This window comes from Podarcis vaucheri (genome assembly GCF_965113315.1).
Source record: "Podarcis vaucheri genome assembly, chromosome: 10".
Lineage (NCBI taxonomy): Eukaryota > Metazoa > Chordata > Lepidosauria > Squamata > Lacertidae > Podarcis > Podarcis vaucheri.
In genome coordinates, this window is record NC_138748.1 from 65,114,928 (window position 1) to 65,142,518 (window position 27,591).

Sequence of the window (27,591 nt, forward strand, 5' to 3'; positions counted from 1 at the left end):
TACTGTATATTAATTCACAATTTATTTAATAATATCAACAAAAACAAAAACACAGTCTCTTGGATGTGGAATATCCAGATGGCCACTTGCACGCTGCCCTCGCCTTTTTAAAAATCAGGTATGTTTTGACCCTGTGTACAAGGCCACGTGACGGATTGCCTCATAGACCCTTGAGATCAGAGACCGTGACCCACTTTTCTTGAGCGTTCTTGAAGATGGGAGGATAGTTCAGCTTCTTGCCTCCTACAGACATACGCCATACCATCCAGGTGCTTGGTACAGCCACCCACTCTGTGGTATTTATTTAATTACATTCCCCATTTGCCAGAGGGTGGTGTAAGGTAGTTTAAAAAAGTGTCTCATTCTGTATTCTGCAGGGGTTTTTTAATTAACACGGGTTGAAGCATCCACCCACATCTAAGGCTGGGAAAAGAACATCTATTTCTCAGGGTTACCTCACGAGTTCTGCTCCCATGACCATTAAGGATGGATTTCCTATCCACACAGTTTGTTTACGCAATAATAATGACTCAAAGGCGTGTGAGAGCAGCACTGTGTTGTGGTCAACAGACTGACCTGCAAACTTAGGTGTCCCAGAGAAACTCCCTGCTCAGACCAGGACATCTTCCAACCTCCTCAACCCTTGTCTGTCGCTGTGGTTGTTCTTCCTGTGTGTTCCCACAGGAGATACTGAGGCACTCCATTCTCCAGGACCATAAATCTGCCCAGACCCTTCATGAGTTCTTCCAGTTCAACCATCTTGCTTGATCAGATCTAGGATACTTGCTTACTGGAAGGTTGTGTTCAGACATAACAACTTATATGAGGTATAAAATCATGCACGATGGAGAGAAAGTGGAACAGGACTTATTCATGCAGTACAGTGGTACCTTGGTTCTCAAACGCCTTGGTACTCAAACAACTTGGAACCCAAACACTGCAAACCCAGAAGTAAGTGTTCTGGTTTTTGCGAACCTTTTTCGGATGCCAAATGTGCTCCATTTTGAGTGTTACACTTCCGATTTGAGCGCCACACTTCCGTTTTGAGTGCCACAATTCTGTTTTGACTGTTACACTGAGGTCTGTCTGTTTTTGCTCTTTATTTTGCGTTTTTGTGGCTCTTTTTGTTTTGTTTTTGTGATTGTGTGGAACCCAGTTCAGCTACCGATTGATTGTTTGTGTGACTGTAGAACATGGTTTATTGCTTTCATTTTATGGATCAATGGTCTCGTTAGATAGTAAGATTCATGTTAAATTGCTGTTTTAGGGGTTGTTTTTGGAAGCCTGGAACGGATTAATCCGTTTTGCATTGCTTTCTATGGGAAAGCGCGCCTTGGTTTTGGAACGCTTTTGGTTTTGGAACGGACTTCTGGAACGGATTAAGTTTGAGAACCAAGGCACCACTGTACATAGTTAAACTATGGAACTCTTCCCCACAAGATGCAGTGATGGCCACCAACTTGGATGGCTTTAAAAGGAGGTTAGGCAGATGCTTGGAGGGTAAGACTAACACTGTCTACCAGCATCACTGGCTATGTGGTACCCCTACTGTCAGAAGCTGTATGCCTTTGAATACCAGGGTCAGCTTACCATCAGCCTGGCAGGGAGCAGTGATTGAGGTTCAGCACGACTGTGGCCAAGCCAGGGTGGTCTGCTCCCTGCACGGCCGGAGGATGATGTCATACCCTCCTCCACCAACCACACAGGTTGCTGGAGCTTTTCCGTGGGGGAGATGAGGGTGTGGCTCGGGTAGTGGACCAAAGGGAAAACTTTCCCCCTCCGCGGCCAATTGGTGTCAAAGAAAGACAGAACTTTTTTTTATGTATGCTACAACAGCAGCAAGAATACTCATCGCAAAGTACTGGAAGACACAAGATCTACCCACCTTGGAAGAATGGCAGATGAAGGTGATGGACTATATGGGACTGGCAGAAATGACCGGCAGAATCCGAGACCAGGGGAAAGAGACGGCGGAAGAAGATTGGAAGAAATTTAAGAACTATCTTAAGAAACATTGTAAAGTTAATGAATGTTAGAATGATGCTGGTTTAGAAATTAAGTGGATTACAGTTGTAAGGATTAAGTTAAAAGAAAAGAAAGGTTAAAAATTAGATAAATTTGAGGGTGAGGATTTGCTGAATTAAAATTTGAAATTGGAATGCAGAAAGGGGAGGTATGAGGAGGTCGGAGAAGTAAGTTATAAGAAAATAAGGGTTTGAAATTATACTTGTTCCTTTTTTTGTTTGTGTTTGTTTGTATTGTTGTGTTTGTCTGTATAATTTGTGAAACTTTAATAAATATTTTATTTTTTAAAAAAACTTCCCCCCTCCGTTCAGCTCTCTGGCTATAAAGCCAGCCATGCCCAGGACTCTGTGTCCCAGTCAGTGCTGGATTCCCCCCTCCCCTGCCACCCCCCCCAATACTGCATGTTATGTGGTAAACTTGCTATGGAAATATTTGGTCACTTTATGTGGGGCCAGGAACAAATTCTCCTTCAGACAAATTGCCTACCCCACAGCAATTGTCACAACTTCTTGGCAGCTAAGGTGTTGGGTTGGATCCTTAGTCAAGACGGATGGGTGGGAAATTGGGGCACCTCCAAGAAATTGGGGCCCCTCCTTAAAGGGGCAAGGGAGAGATGCTTCTGTCCTGAAGCCCAGATGGGGGCTGATGGGCCACAGCACGCACACACACACAAAATGGCAATCTTTCAGGGATTTCCCAATTTGAGGTACATCAAAGGGTGATCATTAACCCAGGATTGACCCTGCCAAATAATCAACCAGCAGATGGGCTGGATGATTCAGTACAGTATACACACCCAATTCCTACGCTCAAACCTACTCCCATCGGTAATCAATAAAGTTATGGCTTGTTTAACCCCAATGTGTTTGTCCTGTAGTTTTTCGCATCTTCCATGCCTTAGCCTCCACTGGTTGTGGGCTCACTGGGCCTGGGCCTTCAATTCCTGGGAATCAGGAGTGGAGAGAATACTGTTGTAGTCAGATCCTGCTTAAGCGTTTCCCAGAGCTATCTGGCTGATCAGTATGAGAACAGCATGCTGGACTAGGTGGACTTTGGGCCTTATCCAGCAGGCCATTCTTGTGTAGATACAGTGATACCTTGGTTCTTGAACCCAATCTGTTCTAGAAGTCCGTATGACTTCCAAAACATTCGAAAACCAAGGCGCGGCTTCCGATTGGCGCAGGTGTCCCGGAAACAATAGCCGACAGCCACATCGGATGTTCGGCTTCCAAAAAAAGTTCGAAAACCGGAACACTTACTTCTGGATTTTTGGTGTTCAGGAGCTGAAATGTTCGAGTACCAAGGTGTTTGAGAACCAAGGTTCCACTGTCTATGGTTCTGGGTAGCCCTAAGAGTATTATGGGATTCCAAGTACCTTGCATCTTACCTTTTTCACACATTTTGGCTACTAGCGTAGAGCGCATTGCAGGTATTGTGGCACTATTCACACAGCAAGATCTATTGCGACGATGTTGACATTTTCGAAAGTAGGGGGTCCATGGCTTGGCTTTTGAAAAACGGGGTACGCAGCACTTAGCTACCGTATTTTTCGCTCTATAATACGCACCCGACCATAACGCGCACATAGTTTTTAGAGGAGGAAAACAAGAAAATAAATATTCTAAACGAAACAGTGGATGTATGATTTTTGTGGTTCATGCTGTGGCCACAGACATGTGATCTGACGGTGAGTTTGGAGTAGCCCAATGCAAAAATCCTGAGGATCCATGTGGACCCATGCTTTGTAACCATGTTTTTGCACCACTGCGGCCCCAGGCAACAGTGGGTGCGTGATTTTTTTGGGTGCAAGCTGTAGCCATGGACATGCTATGTGATCTGATGGTGAATTTGGGGTGACCCACTGCAAAAATCCTGAGGATCCATGTGGATCCGTGCTTTGTAACCACGTTTTAAGTGGGGAGGGAAGGAAAAGCACTCAAGGGACAAGGGACACGCGTGGGGTGTGTGGAGAAGGATGCTGCTAATAATGCAGAAGAGGGGTTTAAGGGGAGAAGGAACACGTGCAGGCTCTTTAAAGGAGCCAACTGGACAGGAGCCACTTACACTCATGTAAGTGGCTCTTCTCCTCTCCCACTTTGCTCCTTTAAAGCAAGCAGGCTCTCTGTCCCTCTCTCCTCCCCACTCAGTGGCTCTTCTCCCGCTTTGCTGTTTCAAAGCGAGCCACGGAGGAGGGAAGGAAGGGGAACCATGGATCCTCTGCTCATGACTGCAGCAGATCCCCCCCCCCCGCCACCCGTAGGCATTCCCTCCATAACACACACAGACATTTCCCCTTACTTTCTAGGAGGAAAAAAGTGAGTGTTATGGTGCAAAAAATGCAGTAATTGCGAACCACTGTCTTAAGCTAGTATTTGAATCTATGGTGCAACCGCTTTGGAAATACAGTGCACCATTCTGATTGCCTCAACTCAACAATGGTATTATAGAGCTGGAGAAGTTTCAGAAACGAGCGACCAAAATGATTAAAGGGGTGGAGAAACTCCCCTATTAACCATGGTTACAACATCTGGGGCTGTCCCATTTAGAAAAAAGTTGAGTAAGAGGCGTGTAAATGATTGATGGAGTGGTGACAGTGGATGAAGAGATGATTGCAGGCTTCCCACAGGCATCTGGTCAGCCACTGTGAGAAGAAGATGGTGGACTTGATGGTCTGTTGACCTGAGTCAACCGACTCATCTTACATCCTCGAGCTTTCTCCCTCACCCATAATACTAGCACTCAGGGGCATCCAACGAAATTCTATAATTCTTTGCCTAACCATTGCTTTTGTTTGGCCCAAGCCAGCTTGAGGGGCAAAACCCAGTTTCTGAAGAGTGTGCATGACTGCTGTCTGCCTCCCTGCATAGAGCAGTCACTCCTTGCCCTTTTCTGAACCTTTGCCAACTCTACAATAACCTATTTGCAGTGAGACCTACTTAGGCTAGTGGGCCAGAGAGTCCCTGCCTCTGCTGTTGTAAGCCTGAGACTGTGCCCTGGGGAAATTCAGCGCCCCTCCTAGAACATGACCCACAATTCTCTTTTGATGTCAGGCTTCAGTTGTAGATGTTGCTTGCTTGCTTGCTTATTCCATTTGGATACTGCCCAGAGGCCACAGGGCAGGCCACAACATAAAAATACAATATGAGAACACAAAATACATAATAAACAGAAACAAACCAATAATCCCTGCTCCTACAAACAAAAGGCCATAGATAGTTTAATCAGCCAAAGGCCTGGTATTAGAGAAACGTTTTTGCCTGGCATCTAAAGACGTGTAACGAAGGTGCCAGACAAACCTCCCTGGGGGGAGAGTGTTCCACAAACGGGGAGCCACCACAGAAAAGGCCTGTTCTCATGTTGCAACCCTCTGGACCTCTCACGGAGGAGGTACATGAAGAAGCGCCTCTGGTGATTATCGCAAGGTCTGAATCAGTTCAGATGGGGAGAGGTGTGCCTTGAGGTATTGCGGTGTTCTGAGTTCCTTGACAGAGAATTCAGTGTGATAAGGGCTTTCTAAACAAAACAAAACAAAAAGATATGGGGACTCCCATCAGCCCCAGTCAGCAAGGACCATGCTCAGGGATGATGGAAGGTGGAGTCCATTGTCTTTTGGGGGGGCTGCAGATTCCCTACTCATGCTCTAAACAAGCAGGCCCTGTACCAGGTAAGGCTTGGTATATTCCTTTTTAAATTTTATTTTTTGTAATGAGAGGTGGGTGTGACTTCTGATGAACGGACCGGGACGCTGGCTTCTCTCTGACAAAATTTCACGGCTTTACATCAGAACCTCTTAAAAAAATTAAAAGGCAGCTTTCTCAGCTCTGCGTCGCTTCATTCCTTGTGCCTCTGATCTCCCATAGAGGGCGCCAGAGTTCCACTTCCTTGATATGGCGAAGACTACACATGTTGCCTATTCATGAGTGAGTACGCATAATGTACGGCGTGCAACATACTATGTGTGAGGCCCGGGACTTGTTAGTGACACTGACAGATCATTTCTTATCTATGAGATGTGAAGACTGGCCAAATATCAGCATCCATTTGTGTCGGCTGCATGTGCTGGTACACGATCAAATTAGATTGTGGAATGTAAAGGTCATTAAAGGTTCAGCCAATACAGGAAGGTTTAGCAAGCCGGCAAATGACTATCGGTCGCAAGTAAACAGGCAAATAAATTAGATCCCTTTTGGGGAGCAAAGAAGTAGGCTAGTGGTGCAACTGAAAGGCTTCTCTATCCCCTGTCCCAGAGCATGTTTGTGTCTAGGTTGTGGCTTGGAACCAAAGGTACGCCATCTTGGCTTCTATGATGGAAGAAAGCTGGGGTACAAATGTAAGAAAATGCAATGACAAAACAAATAAAGGAAGCAAATAAAGTTCAGAGATCGCTGAGAGCCAGTGTGGTGTAGTGGTTAAGAGTGGTAGACTTGTAACCTGGTGAACTGGGTTTGATTCCCTGCTCCTCCACATGCAGCTGCTGGGTGACCTTGGGCTAGTCACACTTCTCTGAAGTCTCTCAGCCCCACTCACCTCACAGAGTGTTTGTTGTGGGGGAGGAAGGGAAAGGAGAATGTTAGCCGCTTTGAGACTCCTTAAAGGGAGTGATAAAGCGGGATATCAAGAACAAACTCTTCTTCTTCTTCTTCACTGTTGTTCAGGAATGGGGTCTCCCAAGCTCAGGGGTCAAAGCCCTCTCTTCCTGGCTCTGGGGACTTCCCCCAGATTGTCCTACCTCAGAAGAAATCTCTTCAGGGTCTGGGTCATGTAAGATGCTGAGAGTAGCAGCGGCCAATTGTATAAAGCAAGGGAGGGGCTACTATGGCCGCCTGGCCCAGCCAACTGCAAAGGATCATGGGAGCAAACCCAGCTTTTGAAGGATTCACTTGGCTCGAGGCTCTGAACACACAGAGTGCAAATGTTGTATATGGTCCCTACCCTCAAGACATTAGTTCCCAGGTTCAGTACTCTGGTTGTTTGTGAGTTGTTTTGGGCTGCCCAGGGCAAGATCTTGCTGTTGGCTTTCATCTGTCTTGAGAGACAATGGAGTGCTTCTCCCAAGGTGAAGTCAAATGGCTGCGTTGTTGTTATTTAGTCGTTTAGTCATGTCCGACTCTTTGTGACCCCGTGGACCAGAGCACGCTAGGCACTCCTGTCTTCCACTGCCTCCCGCAGTTTGGTCAGACTCATGCTGGTAGCTTTGAGAACACTATCCAGCCATCTCATCCTCTGTCGTCCCCTTCTCCTTGTGCCCTCCATCTTTCCCAACATCTGGGTCTTTGCCAGGGAGTCTTCTCTTCTCATGAGGTGGCCAAAGTCTTGGAGCCTCAGCTTCAGGATCTGTCCTGTATGGAGGTCCTGGGATGCCCAGATGACAAGACCCTCTTCTTGGCTTCACTTATGTGGTCCAAAGGAAAGCAGAGCAAGACGTTTGGCCCCAGCTTGGCTGCAGGAGTTGCAAGGAGCAATCCGGTTGTATTAGGGACTCCATTCTGGATTTTTGTAGGGTTTACTCCTGAGCCTTCCTGAAGATATCCTGCAAGGCAGTGAAGCTTTCAGATCATAGAATCATAGAATCATAGAGTTGGAAGAGACCACAAGGGCCATCGAGTCCAACCCCCTGCCAAGCAGGAAAGTTCTCCTTCTCCAAGATGGGCTACGTTCCCAGGCTGAGGAGACCCAGCTGCCCCTCATTTCCCTCTACAGCACGTGCAGAAACGGTTGGCCCCATTAAAGCAACCAACATATTCTAAGAATAATCAGGGTGTTGTTTTTTTCATATGGAACTCTGAATTGCAGAGGATTGGACTAGATGACCCTTGGGATCTCTTCTATGATTCAATGACTAGAGGTCTGGCTAGGCATAAGGCAGCTTGCTTTGTTTGTTTGTTTGTTTGTTTGTTTATGTTCTTATGTTACATCGGTAAAGAATAACATATTACCATACAATGCTTATTATCATATAATTTTCAACATGTATACAAAATTTATACGCAAAGTTTATATACCCCTTTGCCACCAAAGTCCGAGCTACAACCTGCCAACAGTACTTAACAGAAATGCCTCTGGTCTTTTTAAAAAGGTTATTCGAAACATTTTTTTTAACTCATTGTAAATTAAACCCCAAAACACTTTGATCTTCCTACATGTCCACCACATATGATACATGTCATGAGTAAGGCAGCTTCCTATATCCTACTATGTCATGTAGGAGAGGACAAAAAAGGTTGGCAGATCCGCTCAGCCTGCCTGAGACTGCAAAATAATAATAATAATAATAATAATAATAATAATAATAATAATAATAATAATAAAAAATAATGTGAGCTAGGGGTCCTTTGTCACAAGTTGGACAGACCCCAATGCATGGGTGGTTTGCTGTGCCAGCCTGTTGAGTCACTGGTCAGGCAAGCCTGACGTGAAGCTCTGAGGGAGAAGCTCTGCAGCTGCACAAAGGCCCGGGGAGGGAGGCGATATTACACACGGAGGTTATTCAGTAACACGTGGAATGCAAATCTACCTTGTATCTCCTTGAATCAGGAACATTAATTAGTCATGACGAGAATGCATAATTCTATTTACAGTGCGAGGTGGAAACAGCTGCTGCTGAGGACGTTTCTGCCTCCGATAGCTGCGCCTGCTGTTTGGGAGCAAAAAAGGAGCAAGGAAGAGGAGCAGTTTCATTATTCATTTCGCCTTCCTTGTTCTTGTTTCCCACGTGGACAACGAAGAAGAAGAAGAAGAAGAAGAAGAAGAGGAGGAGGAGGAGGAGTTTGGATTTGATATCCTGCTTTATCACTACCCAAAGGAGTCTCAAAGCGGCTCACAATCTCCTTTCCCTTCCTCCCCCACAACAAACACAAGAGCTGCTCTCTTCTCCTGTGATTTCCAGCAAGTGGTATTCAGAAACACTGATGCTTCCAACTGCAGAGCCAGAACATAACCATTATGCCTGGCAGCCATCAATATCCCTCTCTTCCATGAATGTATCTGATCCGCTTTTCAAGCCATCTAGTTTGGTGGCCCATCACTCCATCCTGTGGGAGGGAGTTCCGTAGTCTAACTAGGAAGATTTTCTTTGATCTGAATCTTCCAGCATCTGCAGGCCTCGAATGACTTCTGCGGTATGATGGATTATTATAAGAGAATATATTACTGATGAAAATTGACAAAAGAAAATGAAAACAAAGAGTGCACTAGATAGATTAAGAGGTAGATGCATGATGGGGTGACAGGAAGTCGTTAGAAATGCAAAAAGAACTTATTGTGTGTAATGGATTTAGGGGTTGCTCATGCATAAGTTGCCGCCACTGCTGGTGAGGTTACCTGGTTAAGCCCTTTCTGACTGAACAGCCTCCAGCATCGTGAAGAAGAAGAAGAAGAGTTTGGATTTGATATCCCGCCTTTCACTCCCCTTCAGGAGTCTCAAAGTGGCTAACATTCTCCTTTCCCTTCCTCCCCCACAACAAACACTCTGTGAGGTGAGTGGGGCTGAGAGACTTCACAGAAGTGTGACTGGCCCAAGGTCACCCAGCAGCTGCATGTGGAGGAGCGGAGACACGAACCCGGTTCCCCAGATTACGAGACTACCGCTCTTAACCACTACACCACACTGGCTCAGTCGCTGGCAGAATCCGTCAGTGGGCGTTTCTTAAACCTTTTCCAGCATAAAAGTTGTTTGACGCCAAGTCTCCTCCTACTCTCCCTGCGTGGAAGTCTTCTGTGCAGGGAGGGTGTGGGCAGCGGAGTACCCATACTCTCTCCGCTGGTCTCCGGCGAAGAGTCTTGGAGCCTCCTCTCCGATTCCCCCATCTGCCCCCCTTCTCCACAGGTGTTACGCTGATTTCCTTCCCCAGCAGATGGGCTGCCTCTCTCCCTGCTGGGACCCTCTCTGGCATCCCTTTGGAGCCTTCCCTCCGCCTCTAGCTCCGATGGCAGTTCCCTGACATTGTGATTGGATGTAACAAATATTACCATTTTCTTTTCCTTTTTTCTGGACAAACCTTTTGTTGGTTGTTTCCTTTTCATTTCAATAAAACATTAAATATATATATATATGAATCTTCCAGCATTTGGCTTCAGCAAATGTCCACAATTGTTATGAGAGAGGGAAGAGAAAGAGAGAGAAAACCTCTATCTTTTTTTCTCCATGCCATGCATAATTTTTATAAACTTTTATTAAGCATTGAACTGATTTTATAATGAATTGATTTTAGAATGCTGTATTATTTTACTGTTGTTAGCCGCTCTGAGCCTGGCTTCGGCTGGGGAGGGCGGGATATAAATAAAATTTTATTATTATTATTTATTATTGTTAAGAAGAACATATAGCCTACCATCGGAAAGGCATCATCAAAGTTTTGGGTCCCAGAATATGGTCTGAAAGCACATGGGGTCAGTGCTTGGATGCTTTGGCTTCTGTGATGGAAGAACGGTGTGACAGAAGTGAAAGAAAATACTTTTCCCCTCAAAACTCAAATCTATGAGGGCACTAGAATTAAGTTCCTGGGCTCCTCCAGATGTTTTGAACCAGAACTTCTATCAGTCTTGGTGAGGATGGCTGTGCTGGCCAAGGTTATTGGGCGCTGCAATTTGTTTGTTTTTTTTTATAATAATATTTTATTGTTTTTTTCCAGATAGAGATTATTCAACAAGTTATACAGAAAACTTATGCATTTACAGAAAGAAGAAGAAAAAAGAACAAAAAAAAGAAAGAAAAGAAATTGATTATTTCCAAGCTTGTTCCAGTCCATTATCGAACTTCCCCACGTCTCCCCTGCATTGCATTCTTAACAAATAAAATTTCAACAAATTATATCCTTGTTTCATACGTTTCTTTCTTTTACCTTAAAGCTTACTTTTTGGTTTAAATTACTTATTGTCATATTACTTTAATCAGCCAATATACTTATCTTTCCACCCTTTAAACATTTATTCCTTTCATTAATTCATTATTTATTTTCATTGTCCTTCACTCTCCTTGCTGGAGCTGTTTTTTCCCAGTCGTGCGAAATCTTATAATTCATATAATTTGTAAAACTTTTGCAAATAATCCTTAATTTTTTTCCACTCCTCCTCCGTTGCTTCTTCTCCCAAGTCCCGGATCCTGGCAGTCATCTCAGCCAATTCCATGTAGTCCATCAGCTGCGTTTGCCATTCTTCCAGTGTGGGCAAATCTTGAGTCTTCCTGGGCGCTGCAATTTGAAGCACCTGAAAGGCAACTGTTGAGAAAGCTGCCATTCACATTTCCCTAAGCGAAATGCAGATTGCCGTTCACGAAACTAAGCCAAGACTGTCCCAATTTAAGTAAGTAATACAAAACCATTGTGACTACGGTGTTTGAATAATTCAGGTCTTCTTGGAACAGGGGTGGGGAAGGCACATCTATTTTTCTGGTAGTCTAAACATATATGGGATGAGCTGGGGAGTTCTGTGCCATTTCTGCCTCCCCTCAATAGTTTTTGGTATCATCAGTCTTGGAGTATTGAGGGTCAGGCGAGTATTAAACTGGGCTTGATTTGTAATATTTCCAAGAGCAGGAGTACCGAACATTCCTATCAGAAAATGGCATGTTGTTGTTGTTTAGTTGTGTCTGACTCTTCATGACCCCATGGACCAGAGCACGCCAGGCACTCCTGTCTTCCACTGGCTCCCACAGTTTGGTCAAACTCATGCTGGTAGCTTCGAGAACACTGTCCAACCATCTCGTCCTCTGTTGTCCCCTTCTCCTTGTGCCCTCCATCTTTCCCAACATCAAGGTCTTTTCCAGGGAGTCTTCTCTTCTCATGAGGTGGCCAAAGTATTGGAGCCTCAGCTTCACGATCTGTCCTTCCAGTGAGCACTCAGGGCTGATTTCCTTAAGAATGGATACGTTTGATCTTCTTGCAGTCCATGGGACTCTCAAGAGTCTCCTCCAGCACCATAATTCAAAAGCATCCATTCTTCAGCGATCAGCCTTCTTTGTGGTCCAGCTCTCACTTCCATGCATCACTACTGGAAAAAACATAGCTTTAACTAGATGGACCTTTGTCGGCAAGGTGATGTCTCTGCTTTTTAAGATGCTGTCTAGGTTTGTCATTGCTTTTCTCCCAAGAAGCAGACATCTTTTAATTTTGTGACTGCTGTCACCATCTGCAGTGATCATGGAGCCCAAGAAAGTAAAATCTCTCACTGCCTCCATTTCTTCCCCTTCTATCTGCCAGGAGGTGATGGGACGTTCTTTCATATGTGGTAGACCTGTAAAAGGGTAAAAGAGTATTGGGGAATAATCCATAATGAATTGGGGGGGGGGGAGTGTTTAGAAGTACTTTAAAAAAACAACAACCTGTGTCCTTTTCTTTCTTTCTTTTTCAATTTTTTTTATTGATTTTCAAAAATTCAAAACAAACAAACAAACATCCTGTTTAAATCTTGGTAACATTATTAAGTGACTTCCTCAAATCCCCTTGGTTGAATTTCATTATATATCATTTTAACAGTTTTCCAAAATCGATTTTCTCAAAAAATTTCCTGATCAAATTTGCAGATGACACCAAACTGGGAGGGGTGGCTAACACCCCAGAGGACAGGATCACACTTCAAAACGACCTTGACAGATTAGAGAACTGGGCCAAAACAAACAAGATGAACTTTAACAGGGAGAAATGTAAAGTATTGCACTTGGGCAAAAAAAAATGAGAGGCACAAATACAAGATGGGTGACACCTGGCTTCAGAGCAGTACATGTGAAAAGGATCTAGGAGTCTTGGTTGACCACAAACTTGACATGAGCCAACAGTGTGACGCGGCAGCTAAAAAAGCCAATGCAATTCTGGGCTGCATCAATAGGAGTATAGCATCTAGATCAAGGGAAGTAATAGTGCCACTGTATTCTGCTCTGGTCAGACCTCACCTGGAGTACTGTGTCCAGTTCTGGGCACCACAGTTCAAGAAGAACACTGACAAACTGGAACGTGTCCAGAGGAGGGCAACCAAAATGGTCAAAGGGCTGGAAACGATGCCTTATGAGGAACGGCTAAGGGAGCTGGGCATGTTTAGCCTGGAGAAGAAGAGGTTAAGGGGTGATATGATAGCCATGTTCAAATATATAAAAGGATGTCACATAGAGGAGGGAGAAAGGTTGTTTTCTGCTGCTCCAGAGAAGCGGACATGGACCAATGGATCCAAACTACAAGAAAGAAGATTCCACCTAAACATTAGGAAGAACTTCCTGACAGTAAGAGCTGTTCGACAGTGGAATTTGCTGCCAAGGAGTGTGGTGGAGTCTCCTACTTTGGAGGTCTTTAAGCAGAGGCTTGACAACCATATGTCAGGAGAGCTCTGCTGGTGTTTCCTGCTTGGCAGGGGGTTGGACTTGATGGCCCTTGTGGTCTCTTCCAACTCTATGATTCTTTGATTCTTTGAAAAAATTAACTTGATCATTTAACATCTTTCATTCTTTCTAATTTAACTTTAAACATCTTAAATCTTATTCTTACATATTTAAATCCTAAGCCTATCTATTATTTGCAAGCTTTTCCAATTAAGTTATCTTAACATATTTAGCTAAATAGTCTTTAAATTTCATCCATTCTTCTTGATACTCCTCCTCCTTCTGGTTGATACTCTTCCGGTCAGGTTGGCCAGTTCCGAAAAATCCATCATCTTCATCTGCCAATCTTAAAACCTGAGTCCTTTTCATTGGGGATAATTCAGACTGAAATTCCCAGGTGTCAAAAAAAGTTATTTAGGTATGCCACCACTGTCACATGTTTTCTTAGCCCATAAATGGAAAACGAACGAGGATCCAACCAAAGTAGAATGGCAACTTAAACTGATGGAATATGTGCAGCTTGCGGACCTAACATATAGAATAAGAAGACAAGAAGAACATACGTTTAAAGAAGATTGGAAAATGTTCATTGAATATATGGGAGGAAATTGTATACACTTGAAAACGTTGGCAGCTTTAAGATAAATTCAGCAGTATAAATAGGTTTTGTTGCATGTAATAATGGAATACTGAATGGTTAAGCTTATGTAAAATATGCAGGGATTTATGATATGCAAAATGAACCATTCAACTAGAAGAATTGAAGTCATTGACATTTTAAGTTTGTTCAAATGAATATTCTAAAGTGTAAAACAGAAAATTTAATAAAAATGACCGTATTGGCCTGAATATAAGCCTCACTTTTTCCTCAAATTGTGACCGTGAAAAGTTCAAGTGCGGCTTAAATTCGCGAATTTTACATAAATTGACTTTTGCAATATCGCTGCTGAAATAGACATATGGTAAAACTGAATGGGTTTGAGTGTCTGTGGAATTTTAAGGGAGCGGCCTATATAGGGGTGTTGTATTTTTTTCTCTCTCCCCCCCCCCCGAATTTTAAAGGAGTGGCTTATATTCGAGTGCAACTTATATTCGGGCCATTACGGTATATTAAAAAGGTGTGTGGGGGAATTAGAAGAACCCAGCTATATCAAACTAAGGGCTTGTCTAGTCCAGCATCTTGCTCTCCCAGTGGCCAAGCCGATCCCTATGGAAAGTGGGACCTGAATGCAGTAACAGTTCCCCGACTTGCAGTTCCCAGCAAACAGGTATCCAGGAGCATATGGTCTCCAAAAGCAGAGGTGGAACATTACCAGTAGCCACTGGTAGCCGTATCCTCCATGAATTAGCCTGATCCTCTTTTAAAGCCAAGCAAAGTGGTATCCATCACTACATCCCCTTTTATGAAGATCACCCGCTCTGAGACCCCACAGCAAATTCTCCCCTGGCCTCCTCGCTGGCCCAAGTAGGACCAATTCATCCAGCTAGTCTGGTGATTATCTAATGCTTTGTTGTTGTTTTGTCGTTTAGTCGTGTCCAACTCTTCTTGACCCCATGGACCAGAGCAGGCCAGGCACTCCTGTCTTCCACTGCCTCCCGCAATTTGGTCAAACTCATGCTGGTAGCTTCGAGAACACTGTCCAACCATCTCGTCCTCTGTCGTCCCCTTCTTCTTGTGCCCTCAATGTTTCCCAATATCAGGGTCTTTTCCAGGGAGTCTTCTCTTCTCATGAGGTGGCCAAAGTATTGGAGCCTCAGCTTCACGATCTGTCCTTCCAGTGAGCACTCAGGGCTGATTTCTTTACGAATGGATAGGTCTGATCTTCTTGCAGTCCATGGGACTCTCAAGAGTCTCCTCCCGCACCATAATTCAAAAGCATCCATTCTTCAGCGATCAGCCTTCTTTATGGTCCAGCTCTCACTTCCATACATCACTACTGGGAAAACCATAGCTTTAACTATACTGACCTTTGTTGGCAAGGTGATGTCTCTTCTTTTTAAGATGCCATCTAGGTTTGTAATTGCTTTTCTCCCAAGAAGCAGGCGTCTTTTAATTTCGTGACTGCTGTCGCCATCTGCAGTGATCATCATGGAGCCCAAGAAAGTAAAATCTCTCACTGCCTCCATTTCTTTATACTGTATTTTATGCTGCTTTTATAATTAAGTGTTTTAAATTTGTTTTTAGCAACCCTGAGCCCGGTTTTTGAACCAGGAAGGGTGGGGTATAAATTTTTATTATTATTATTATTATTATTATTATTATTATTATTATTATTATTATTATTACATCCTGTAGGAATGAATCTCATAGTTTAATTGTGTGCTGCGTGATGTACTTCCGTTTGTCTGTTCTGATTCTTTCCACATTCAACTTCCTAGGATGTCTACAAGGTCTAAAAAAGGGGGCAGAACTCTTCCCTATCCCTTTTCTTTACACCATGCATCATTTTAAACATCTCTTTCGTACCTGCCCGTGCGTCTTGTCCTCTGCCTCAGGCAGCAGAATGCCTTGGACCGGCTCTGGATATTGACACCTGCTTTGATTTATATCCTCATGTCTTAATTTACTGCTAACCCTGCTGACATTTTACGCTGCTCAATTATACTTTGCTTTACAGGAAAGGCAGCAACGACAAAAACTCGTTAGTGATATAAGACAAACAAAAAAACCATATCTCTCTCCCTCCCTTGCAGGTCCCCCTCACTTCAATTAGTACAGCCAGGCAGTGAAGCCATCATTCTGTCACAACAAAAGAATGAATTATTTTGTCTTTCAGAGTACAGCCCGGCCAACTATGGTTATTACTGATATTGCGGGTCCGCCGTGACATTCAGAGGGCATTTCTTTCAGAACGCCTGGTGCTTTGAGTCACTAATTCGCCTTTGGATCACGGAGGGATTGCAGCTCAGTATGAGATCACCTTCTTTGCGTGCACAAGGTCTTGGGTTCGATTCTCAGCACTTCCAGGCTGCGCTGGGAGAGATCCCTGCCTGAAGCCTTGAAGAGCTGTTGCTAGTCAATTTAGGCTACCCTGAGCTAGGTGAGCCAATGGTCTGGCCTCGTAGAAGGCACCCAGAACATAAATGTATGATTAAGGAAAAAGGTTTGGCCAATGGACATGAAGGTCTCTGTCCAGGGCCGGCTCACCCATGAGGCGAGCTGAAGCAACTGCCTCAGGCAGCAGAAGCCCCTGAGGTGGTGTCCCTGCAGAGGCCCCACCTGCCCACCACTGGTGTAATGTGTATGGGTTGCTCGTGCATAAGTTGCCGCCTCCCCAGGCTTTGTTGCCTTGCTAAACCTTTCAGTCTGGACAGCCCTCCACTTCTTGGCTGCCTCAGTCGCTAGCAGAATCCGTCAGTGGGCGTTTCTTAAATCTTTCCCAACATAAAAGTTGTTTGACACCCAGTCTCCTCCTACTCTCTCTGCGCGGAAGTCTTCTGCGCAGGGTGGGCGTGGGTAGCGGAGTACCCGTGCTCTCCCCGCTGGTGTCCGGCAAAGAGTCCTGGAGCCCTCTCGCCGATTCCCCCATCAGCCCCTCTATATCCCTGGTGTTGCGCTGATTTGCTTCCCCATCTGTGGAGCTGCCTCTCTCCCTGCTGGGCCCTTCTCCAGCATCATTTGAGAGCCTTCCCTCCGCCTCTAACTCCGATGTCAGTTCCCTGACATCCGGCAAAGAAGCAGTGCTGGCATCAGCGATGATTTCCAGCGAGATCTTGCCGAAATCTCACCAGTTCTTGCTGAAATCTTATGAGATCTCACCAGAAGCTGCCATCAGAGTAGCTAAGGAAACCCAGCCACATGGGTGGGGTATAAATAGTAGTAGTAGTAGTATGTTGTTGTTGTTGTGTGCAGGAAGGTTTTTAGTTTTGCAAGTCTTTGATAATGAACGAAGTTTGTCTGCTTCCCTTGTCCTGCAGCCTCAAGGAGTAGATTGGAAGCTTTCACGTCTGTTTTTCAGTAATCTTACTTTGTCACCAACATACTGACCAGTACACTGAAGTTAAGCTCAACTATGGCTTGTTTGAACTGAGCCAAATTCAAACCATGGTTTGTGAAGTTGGGTTTGAACATGAGTTCACTGTGCCTTCTCTTCAAAGCATTGTAACAGCCCACAGACATAATTCCCCTTCATGGATCACTGCCTTGCCGTGGCGAAGGGGCTTGAATAACTCAGAGAAGCTATGAGCTATGCCATGCAGGGCCACCCAAGATGGACAGGTCATAGTGGAGAGTTTTGACCAAACGTCCCATGGACTGCAAGAAGATCAAACGTATCCATTCCTAAGGAAATCAGCCCTGAGTGCTCACTGGAAGGACAGATTGTGAAGCTGAGGCTCCTAGACTTTGGCCACCTCATGAGAACAGAAGACACCCTGGAAAAGACCCTGATGTTGGGAAAGATGGAGGGCACAAGAAGAAGGGGATGACAGAGGACGAGATGGTTGGACAGTATTCTCGAAGCTACAAACATGAATCTGACCAAACTGCGGGAGGCAGTGGAAGACAGGAGTGCCTGGCCTGCTCTGGTCCATGGGGTCACGAAGAGTTGGACACGACTAAATGACTAAACAACAACAACAACAGACATAATTTCCATATTTTCTGTTTTAATGTTTTGCGTAATGTTTTTCTGGATTCTTTTTTGTATTTTGATACTATATATATAATGGTTTTTTGGTTGTCCTTTGTGTGAACTGCTTAGAGATTGTGTTATGTTAAGTAGTATAAAGGTAAAGGGATCCCTGACCATTAGGTCCAGTCGTGGACGACTCTAGAGTTGCAGCGCTCATCTCACTTTACCTGCCGAGGGAGCCGGTGTACAGCTTTTGGGTCATGTGGCCAGCATGACTAAGACGCTTCTGGCGAACCATAGCAGCGCATGGAAACGCCGTTTACCTTCCCGCCAGAGCGGTACCTATTTATCTACTTGCACTTTGATGTGCTTTCGAACTGCTAGGTTGGCAGGAGCAAGGACCGAGCAACGGGAACTCACCCCGTCGCTGGGATTCAAACAGCTGACATTCTGATCGGCAAGCCCTAGCCTCTGTGGTTTAACCCAAAGCGCAAATGAAATCGTTGCCGCCACATGGCGCTGCCATCACGCAACCTGGGTAAGGGATGCTTTGGCGGGGTGGCACAGCTGCACTTCCCATTTTGCCTCCAGTAAGGAGACAGGAGGTACCGCCCCTGTCTCTGTGGGATGTGAATTTCACACACACACACACAGAGAGAGAGAGAGAGAGAGAGAGAGAGAGAGAGAGAGAGAGAGAGAGGAAAACAGCAAGGTGTCTTATACTGTCAAGTCCCCAGCTGGATAACACAGTAAATGTAGGTAATTAAAATGGAGGATTTATTGCAAAAACAAACAGATAGCTCCGGACGGCTGTAACAAAGCCTCCAGCATCATTACTCAAGATGACCCTTCTGAAGACTACTTCCAGTGTCAACAGAAGATATTGAACTTACGACCCTTATGTCTCTTGTTTTGCTTCCTATCTATCAGTCCTCCCATTCGCCAATTCTTCGGACTTAGTGGATCAGTTCCAACCTCTTCTTGTTCCAAGAGGCTATCTCTGAGTCTATTTGTGCCTGTTTGTGCTTCCTGCAAGCTTTGGCTGTGTTCTAGCCTGCTCTCAGCTGCTGCCTTATCAGCCTGCCCGGCAAGGTCAGGAAGAACTGAAGTCTGCAGCTACCGGCTCTCCCCTACCTGTCTAACATCTAAGTCTCTCTGTTCCTGGCTGCTTTTTGCAGTTGGCTGCAAACCTTCGCTCGGAGCTGGCTCATTCCTGACATATACCAAGTCAATCCATTGGAATCCATCTAGTTCAATATTGCCCACAGTGACTGGCAGACATGGCATCTCCCCTAGCCCAACCTGGGGATGCCATGCATCAGGGGTCAGCAAACTTCTTCAGCAGGGGGGCGGTCCACTGTCCCTCAGACCTTGGGGGGCGGACTATATTTTTTGGAGGGGGGAATGAACAAATTCCCATGCCCCACAAATAACCCAGAGATGCATTTTAAATAAAAGGAGACATTCTACTCATGTAAAAATACGCTGATTCCCAGACCATCCTCGGGCCGGATTTAGAAGGCGATTGAACTGGTTCCAGCCCCCAGGCCTTAGTTTGCCTATCCATGCCATGGATTGAACCCCACACCTTCTGCATGAAAAGCCACTTTGCCCTTGGGGGAGAATAGCCTTCCTATGAAGCAACAGGAAGTGGCTGACTTCTGCCACAGAGTCCGAAGGGAGTGCCATGTTTTCACCTCTGACATGTGGAGATGGAGGAGAGAAGCACCCTTTTGGTTGTTCCCCTTGAGTGTGAAAATGGCCCAAGTGTGGCTCCTGTTAATATGCAAGTGTCTGCGCTCCTGGAAAGGTATTTCCCGTGCCAGGCATGATTAATTCACCATTTCTCCCACTGTCTCACTTTGATTATTAACGATAATGATTTGATTTATGAGGGTTGCCGGCCGAATATTCCGCACTTACCAAAAAGAAGAACGCATCGTCTCCCTCCCTGAGAGAAAGAGACAAAGCAATTCACTGAAAGTAGACTTCAATTCTGAGTGGACCTTTGAACAGACTTTGAACAGACTTCTGATCAGAGAGAGCCGAAAGTTACTGAAATTGTCATACGGGCTACTGAGAACAGTTGGCTGTTGAGCCAGTGTGGTGTAGTGGTTAGAGTGTTGGACACGGATCTAGAAGACCAGGGTTCAAATCCCCCATTCGGCCATGAGATTCCATACACTCCAACATTTCTCCCATGAAAAGAGGAATGTCCTATTCAATAATAATATAATATATCCTGCCCATCTGACTGCATTTGCCCAGCGACTCTGGGTGGCTTCCAACATATATAAAAACATAATAAAACATTAAACATTGAAAAACTTCCCTATACAGTGGTAACTCAGGTTAAGTACTTAATTCGTTCCAGGGGTCCGTTCTTAACCTGAAACTGTTCTTAACCTGAAGCACCACTTTAGCTAATGGGGCCTCCTGCTGCCGCCGCACGATTTCTGTTCTCATCCTGAAGCAAAGTTCTTAACCCGAGGTACTATTTCTGGGTTAGCGGAGTCAGTAACCTGAAGCGTCTGTAACTTGAAGCGTATGTAACCTGAGGTACCACTGTACAGAGCTGCCTTCACGTGTCTTCTAAAGTTTACTTACCTCTTGGTTCGGGGATCACATAACTCCATACTCTCCATCATTTATCTGATGGAAGCAGGGACATCCTAAGGAAAAACAGGACATTCTGGGATCCAATCAGAAACTGGGATGGCTTATGTAAATCTGGGACTGTCCCTGGAAAATAGGGACACATGGAGGGTCTGAGATTCACTGGGTGGCCTTAGACCAGCCATTGTCTCTCAGTCTAAGCTGCCTCAGAGGGTTGTTATGAGGACAGAATGGAGAGGGAAGCATGCCCTAGAGCTAGAAGGGACCCAGAGGGTCATTTAGTCCAGCCCCCTACAATACAGGAATCTCAGCTAAGTGGGCTATTGTCTAGTAGCATTTTGGACCCCAAAGGGCTCCCAGAAGGGCTTAGATACAATCAGGTAAAACAAAAGAAGTCCCTGCCTTCAAGCTTACAATCCAAAAAAATATGAAACATAAGGGGAACTGGGGGGGGGGGAGAGGGGTCAAAATCAGTCACCAGTCACTAAGATGATTTTATTTATTTATTCATTTTTATATCCTGCCTTTCTCCCAGTGCAGGTCCTAAATCCTAGCTTAAAATGGAAGCAAATACAACTAAAAAGACACAATAAATGTAAATATTTAAAAGCACACAAATAAATAAGTGACCTACTTAAAATCATTTAAAAGCACACACAAAGTACCCTATTGGCACCCATCCTTGGAAGACCCCACCATAACAGCCAGTTAGTGGCCAAAGGCCTGTTTGACCCAGGCAGATAGCGATAATGATGATTTGAAATTAATGCTACTGGTTGAAAAATATGTCCCAGAATGAATCAGCTATGAATTTTAGAAATGGCTTTAACTATAGAGTGAAACACAAATGAGGAGGCCCCTGGGAATGTTCAGTGGAATGAAATAAAAACCGCTCTGAATTCCTCCGAAAAGGCCTTTCGAAAGCAAGGCGGCAAATATTGCAACTTTTCACATTCTGCAAAACTGTAGTAGGAAGTGATCTGCGTCATCGAAATGAAGTGGCAAAGTACAGCCCCCCCAAAAAAAAATAGGGGGGGTAGTGAGATTTGTAGATAAAATCTGCAGCATACATCCTTTGAAACTCGCCCACGTGTTCGACTCAGGCAGATATTCATATTTTATCTGCAATCTTGCTGGGTGAAGATCTTTGCTTGTGAGCTTCGAAGAACGATAGCAATCTCTTTCTGGGCTGCATTGCACGGGGCTTAATCTCAGCTTGCCATCTGTGAGCCAACTCTCATGGTCTCACAATCAATTTGTCCCATAAGCAAGGTCTTCCACGCCGATCCGGAACACTAACGCCATGGGGCGGTGGGTTATTTTCTTCCTCCAAACTTTCTTAACTTCAGGAGGGCAACCAAAATGGTCAAAGGCCTGGAAACGATGCCTTATGAGGAACGGCTAAGGGAGCTGGGCATGTTTAGCCTGGAGAAGAGGAGGTTAAGGGGTGATATGATAGCCATGTTCAAATATATAAAAGGATGTCACATAGAGGAGGGAGAAAGGTTGTTTTCTGCTGCTCCAGAGAAGCAGACACGGACCAATGGATCCAAACTACAAGAAAGAAGATTCCACCTAAACATTAGGAAGAACTTCCTGACAGTAAGAGCTGTTTGACAGTGGAATTTGCTGCCAAGGAGTGTGGTGGAGTCTCCTACTTTGGAGGTCTTTAAGCAGAGGCTTGACAACCATATGTCAGGAGTGCTCTGATGGTGTTTCCTGCTTGCTAGGGGGTTGGACTCGATGGCCCTTGTGGTCTCTTCCAACTCTATGATTCTATGATTCTAGGAGACACATTCAAAGGATACCACTTTAAACAGTCATGGCTTCCCCCAAATAAATCTGGGAGCTGTAGTTTGTTGAGGGTGCTGAGAGTTCATACAGGTTATTCCCCTCTACAGAGCAACAGTTCTCAGATAGCTTTAACAACCAGTCCCTCTTCCCAGGGGACTCTGGGAATTGTAGTTCTTGGATGGGAAAAGAGCCATGATGCTCGCTGGGTGATGTTGTGAAAAGTCTCTCAGTCACACTTACCTCATTGGGTTGTTATGTCAGGTGTGTGGGAAAGAACCATGTACAAAGGGAGGGGATAAAATCCCCCCCCCGAAACTTCATACACAGTGGTACCTTGGTTCGCAAATGCCTTGGCACTCAAACAACTTGGAACCCAAACACTGCAAACCCAGAAGTAAGAGTTGCAGTGTGCGAACCTTTTTTGGAAGCCGACCATGCTCTGTTTTGAGTGTTACACTTCCGATTTGAGTGTTACGCTGAGGTCTGTCTGTGTTTGCTATTTATTTTGCATTTTTGCGGCTCTTTTTGTTTTGTTTTTGTTACTGTGTGGAACCCAGTTCAGCTACTGATTGATTGATTGTGTGACTGCAGTACATTGTTCATTGCTTTCATTTTAAGAATCAATGGTCTCATTAGATTGTAAAATTCAGGTTAAATTGCTGTTTTAGGGGTTGTTTTTAAAAGTCTGGAACGGATTAATCCATTTTGCATTACTTTGTATGGGAAAGTGCACCTTGGTTTTGGAATGCTTTGGTTTTGGAACGGACTTCCAGAACGAATTAAGTTTGAGAACCAAGGTACCACTGTATCTAAAAGCAACCTGTGTTCAGAGACCTGCACTGGTTGCCACTTGCAATCACACTGAGTTCAAGATGTTAATATTCTTCCTTAGCAGCTTGGGACCAGTTTTCCTGCCAGATCACCTTGCCATAAAACACCTGTTCTGTATTTGTAAGAAAGAGAAGGCAGGTACATTTGCTGTATCCTCTTTGGTACCTTCTCAAAACACCTTTGAATAGGCCAGCATATCCAGAAATGCAGAATGTCATTGTGCATTTTAATCCAGTTTTTAGCTTATCGTTCATTTTGATTACTTTTTTTGAATGTTGTAAATAGTTGCATTTAGCTATTTTTGACTTTTTAAAGGAAAGAGCTTTTAACAGTGCTACGCTGTTTTTGTTATCTGCATCTCATAGATTGGTTGGTTGGTTTTCAGATTATTTCAATTCTGTTAGAAAACGAATTGCTTTTCAACAGTTATCTTTGAGGTGGTTTTAGCTTTTTGCCATTTATCTGTGTTGCTTCAAATTGTGTAAATCACCTCAAGTCCCAGTCTGGGAAAAGGAAAGCTTAGAAATATAACAACAACAACAACTTCAGGAATTTTTGCAAATCACTTTGTTTGTTTGTTTTCCAAACTAGAGGTGTGTTAATTTTATGAACTGAACAAATAAATACGAAATAAACAAAGTGCTTTTTTATTGGGGATTTTACTGCAAGCTGCTTTGAGGTTTTATTACAACCCAGCGGCATGTATGTCTTGTTAAGTGAAAGAAAGGAAAATGCTAACCCCTGTGTATCGAGAGAGTTTCACGGCTGAGCAGGGATTTGAATCTGCTCAGAAAGCCAACACTCTTTCTGCTACCTCATGCAGCCTCTGTCTTCATAGAGCCAATGAAGTTATAAGTATGTAATGTGACCACAAACTATTTAGGATAGTTTAACGTGGAACTGGAAGGCTTCCAAGCAGTGCCGATGGATTTAATGGCCTGACCTTCATTTTATGCTTAGTGCAATGTACCATTAATTGAAGGTAATTGTCACAAGGAGACTGTGTTTCAAACACAGCATAGCCCTCGACTGTGGATCCCCTTTCTCTACTGTCCAACACTGTGTTCGTCTTGTCACACAATTCCCCGATTGTGTCCCAATAAATAGTCGCTCTGTCCTCTTGCGGCAGGTTTCTTAACCAGTCGGTAAAAACCAAGCAACCGTGAGGAGGGAGGACGCAGGCACTGCCTAATGGAGAGGGAAGGAAATGAACGGTCAACACTTTGCTTGGCTAGACTGAGCTATTTAAGGGTGGTTGGAATTCCGCTGGTGAATTTCACTGGCGTTATCAGACATCTTTGAGACTTCCTCAAGATTCCTTCAGTGTTCAGTGCCTTGATGTTTCCTGAAGGTGAAACTGGATGGCCCACTCCAGCCCCAGGCCTTATTAAAAATTACCTGTTGCGATGGAGAATTTATTCACTACTCCCTAGACATTTCAAGAGGACACTCAGCCACCCCTCCAAGTGTTCCTATTTTCCAGGGACAGTCCTAGATTTACAGAAGCCATCCCGGTTTCTGATTTGATCCCGGAATGTCCCACTTTTCCCTATTTTCATCAGAAAAATGTTGGAGGGTATGGAGTTATGCGACCTCCAAGCCAAGGAGATAAATAACTATACAACCTTTAGAAGACATCTGAAGGCAGCCCTGAATATGGAAGGTTTTAAATGTTTCATGTTTTATTATGTTTTTATATATGTTGAAAGCCGCCCAGAGTGGCTGGGCGAACCCAGTCAGATAGGCGGGGTATAAATAAAAAATGGAATAAAAAAAAAGGTAAAGGGACCCCTGACCATTAGGTCCAGTCGTGGCCAACTCTGGGGTTGCGGTGCTCATGTCGCTTTATTGGCTGAGGGAGCCGGGCACGACTAAATAGCTTCTGGTGAACCAAAGCAGTGCACAGAAATGGTGTTTACCTTCCCATCGGAGTGATACCTATTTATCTACTTGCACTTTGACGTGCTTTCGAACTGCTAGGTTGGCAGGAGCAGGGACTGAGCAACGGGAGCTCACCCCGTTGCAGGGATTCGAACCGCCGACCTTCTGATCGGCAAGCCCTAGGCTCTGTGGTTTAACCCACAGCGCCACCCGCGTTTCATTGGAGAATTGTTGGAGGGTATGACCCAGGAGGAGGAACATAGGAGGCTCTCTAACATCAAGACCATTGATCCATCTATTTCAGTATTCTCTAGACTGACTGGCAGCTGCTCTCCAGGGTTTCAAGCAGGGGACATTCCCAGTCCAGCTTGGAGATCCTGGAGACTGAATCTGGGACCTAATGCATGCAAAGGAGATGTTTTGCTTCTGAGCTACCCCACCCCAAGTATTAAACAGCCTTGGCCCAGTATACCTTAAGGAGCGTCTCCACCCCCATCATTCAGCCCAGACACTGAGGTCCAGCTCCGATGGTCTTCTTCTGGTTCCCTCCCTGTGAGAAGTGAAGCTATAGGGAACCAGGCAGCATTGGGAAGTTCCCTGCATTGGGAAGTTTATAATGTTTGATGTTTTGATATGTGCTGTGAGCTACCCACAGTGGCTGGGAAACCCAGCAAGATGGGCTTATTATTATTATTATTATTATTATTATTATTATTATTATTATTATTATCATCATCATTATTGGCAAATGTTTTCTACAACACGACTGGACCTGCAGCAGTTGTTTTTTTTAGGGTGGGGTCCCATGTGGGCATGTGCAGACTTCCCCGACCCACAGCAATAACTTGAATCTTTTTCCCAGGTAGTAACCTCTATATTGGCTTTAAATTTTAGCCCGAGATGAAATTGAGTAAAATTTACCTCAAACCTAATTCACACAGGTCTTATTAGCAAAGAACCACCTCTGTTAATCTCCTCGCTGTGTGGTCAGGTCTTGAGTCAAAGTCCTGTTTATCCACTGTCAAAAGAGGCTTGCTATGTGGATCGGGGCCATTTCAGTAACATCCCTGAGCCACTAAGACAGAGAGCTTCATTTTGGCCCATTTGTATCACTTGCAATGTAACCAGATGAAAACAGTTCTGTTCCAAAGGACTTTGGGAGGTGAATTGAACAGCATTGTATGTTGGGTTTCATAGATTATTTAATTCTTGGGATTTGTTTGAATTTGTAGATTCTGTCCAAACTGTTCTGTCCATGTATACTCGGCCTCAGTCCAGTATACCTGAAGGAGCATCTCCACCCCCATCGTTCAGCCTGAGGTCCAGTGCCAAGGGCCTTATGGCGGTTCCCTCGCTGCAAGAAGTGAGGTTACAGGGAACCAGGCAGAGGGCCTTCTCAGTAGTGGCACCCCCCTGTGGAACGCCCTCCTGTCAGATGTCAAGGAAATAAACAACTATCTGATTTTTAGAAGACATCTGAAGGCAGCCCTGTTTAGGGAAGTTTTTAATGGCTGATGTTTTATTCTGTTTTTAATCTGTTCGGAGTTGCCTAGAATGGCTGGGGTATAAATAAAGGATGATGATGATGATGATGTCGCTGTTCAGTTGTTCTATGTAGCTCTTATGGTGTATGTTTGGTTTTTTCCTGTACATTATGTTGTGAGCCAGGATTAGACCGGGAGATGACTTGCAGCAGATTGGAACAAGTTCCTGACTCCCAGTTCCTGACTTAACAATAATAGCAACAAAGACTTTTTGGGATAGTGTGTATAATGAGTTAAAAAAGATATTTAGGTACACCTTTTATTAAAAAAAACAACAACCCAGAGGCATTTTTGCTAGGAATGGTTGGAGAGGACATTAAAAAGGAAGATCAGAAATTCTTCCTGTATGCCACAACAGCAGGAAGACTGCTCCTTGCACAGAGATGGAAACAACAGGCTATTCCGACAATTGAAGAATGGCAACAGAAAGTATTGGAGTATGCGGACATAGCAAGGCTAACTGGAAGAATCCAACAGCAGGATGATGAGAAATTCCAAAAGAACGGTCCAAATTTATGGTATACTTAGAGAAAACTACATAAATAAAGACACTCACAGGACTTAAATAAAACTCATAACGTTTATTGTAAACATTTGGTTAGACCACAAGATGTAATGCTGTAATATAATAAGGAATGTATGTCTAAGGTATAATACAAAAAATTATTAAGGAATTATAGACATTTATAGAATGTATATATAGTAATCACGCTTAAGTAGGAGCAATGTAGAGAAGCCAGAAGATGGGTGGAGGGAAGTTAATTCAGATAACTTCTGAAAGGAGAATAATATTGTTAAGCTGTATTGTGTTTAAGATATTTGGAAAAAAATAATAAAAATTATTGGGGTGGGAGGAAACAATAATAGCAACTAAACACCTTTCCCAGGTGTAAGAAAACCTTTGTAAGAAAACAATATTCGAGTGTGGCAGCATCGACACCCTGTCTATATTATATCTTATTTCATGCAATAAATAAATAAATTTCAATTAAAGAAATTCTCTCTTTTTTTGGTGATGGGC

At 44.3% G+C, this 27,591-nt stretch overlaps 2 long non-coding RNA genes across 2 annotated transcripts in view; one reads left to right on the top strand and one right to left on the bottom strand.

Annotated features, from left to right (window-relative positions):
• Positions 1 to 27,591, bottom strand: part of LOC309541511 — a 146,439-nt gene that overhangs the window by 13,315 nt on the left and 105,533 nt on the right. The gene's annotated exons all lie outside the window — the stretch shown is intronic.
• Positions 9,973 to 17,435, top strand: LOC309541532. Its single transcript, XR_014223801.1, has 3 exons — positions 9,973 to 10,617; positions 11,227 to 11,325; positions 17,249 to 17,435. It is a non-coding gene; the product is annotated as an uncharacterized lncRNA (long non-coding RNA).